The following is a 1,710-nucleotide window of genomic DNA, read 5'->3' on the forward strand; positions in this document are numbered from 1 at the left end:
GTACGAGATATGTGACAGATGCGTGAGGGCGAAAAAATTATTGTGGAGTGCAATCAGCTAGGTCAACTAATTAAGAAAGCTGCCTGTTTATTGACTTCATTTTTGGGGACTGTTGCTTGGAGGCCTCAGCTATGTCCGTTGTGCTATGCAAAATAGAATGACATGCTTCCAACGTACAAAGTTGAGCTCCTCCGAGTTATAGAGGTAATGAATTTATATTCATACTATATATTAATTGTTAATCACTTATATAATTTATTTCATTTAACTTTTTTTTTTATAGAGCAAGTTTGTTCTCCCTCCATCCACTCATGATTTTGTAATGAAGTCTCTCAACCGCAAATGGAAGGAATATAGAACACAATTGAAGAGGGACTATATGAGACAGGGTATGATAGAGGAGGAGATTGCTAGGAATTGTCCTCCCGATGTACCCCCTCATCAGTGGATGGAGTTGGTTCATTATTGGTTTTCCAAGAGGGCACAGGTATATTATCTGTTCATTATCTTTTTTTTAAATATTTTATAAAAATATTGATTTATATTATATATTATATATTATACATATAACAAGTTCTTTACTTTATTTTACAAATTTATTCTACTATTGGTAGAGCTGCACGAGCAGCTCAGTCTGTTCCTCATACATCGGGGTCGAAGAGTTATGCACGACTCTGAAAGGAGTTTGTATGTTCCTTAAACTTTCATAATTAACTTCTAATTTTTATGTTGAAATATTTATATAACTAATATCATTATGTATCATAGACCATATCTGTATCATGATACTCATATATTTTTTTAAATTGTTATAACTGTTTGCTTAAAATTAAAATTATTTGTGTAGGTGGATGAGCATGGGAGGAAACCCGGTAAAGTGAAGTTTTACCGCATGACTCATACTTATCAGGATGGTACTTTTATTTGAGATGAGTCGAGAGATTTATATGTACGGTATTATAAATATTCTATTTTTTGCAATGATTTTAATTTAATTTTGTTAGCTATTAATGTATAACTCTTGTTTTCAAAATAAATACAGGAGAGGGCTACATCTCTCATTACGGAGCATGACGATGAGTCTGCAGCATCTATGCAGCAGAGCCGTATCGAGGCCGAGGTGTTCACAGAGTTGATGGAACCAGAGCACTACGATCGAGTGAGGGATTATGAAGTAAAAGTCACCCCCACTCAGTTATCTGAGATTAGTAGATATACGCAGCATGCTGCAGTAGATGCTCAGGATTCACGCGTCCGCAGACTCGAGGCAGAGATACAGGAGATTAGACAGAGTCGTGCCGCTGAGATGGAGGAGATGCGACAGAGCCGTGCCGAGATGCAGGCCATGAGGGGACAGATTGATCGGCTTACATCTTTATTAGAGATGTATGGCCCATCTCAGGTAAACACATATTATTAAATATATATTTTTATATTAATTTAATGATCTATATATTTTTATTTATAGATATGAAAATCAAGCTTTTCATATGTTTCTTGTAGGCTCCTGGCACATCAAGCACTCGTCGAGATGGTGGCACGTCACGTGGAGACAGCGACGACCATCCGTCTACAGATTGACATCATTTTATTTTTATTGTAGTCTTATATTTTCTGTATGCTTTTAGTTAGGTTGAACTCTTGATTATAATGGGTGATTAATACTTTATTTTTATTTATATAAAATAATATCTTTTGGTTTGGTTAAAT

At 35.3% G+C, this 1,710-nt stretch overlaps 1 pseudogene; it reads left to right on the forward strand.

Moving 5' to 3' along the window:
- Positions 1 to 391: 391 nt before the first annotated feature.
- LOC140852665 (uncharacterized) lies at positions 392 to 1,420 on the forward strand (annotated as a pseudogene).
- Positions 1,421 to 1,710: the final 290 nt, after the last annotated feature.

The sequence above is a fragment of the Elaeis guineensis genome, chromosome 11, assembly GCF_000442705.2.
Source record: "Elaeis guineensis isolate ETL-2024a chromosome 11, EG11, whole genome shotgun sequence".
In the NCBI taxonomy this organism is placed as follows: domain Eukaryota; kingdom Viridiplantae; phylum Streptophyta; class Magnoliopsida; order Arecales; family Arecaceae; genus Elaeis; species Elaeis guineensis.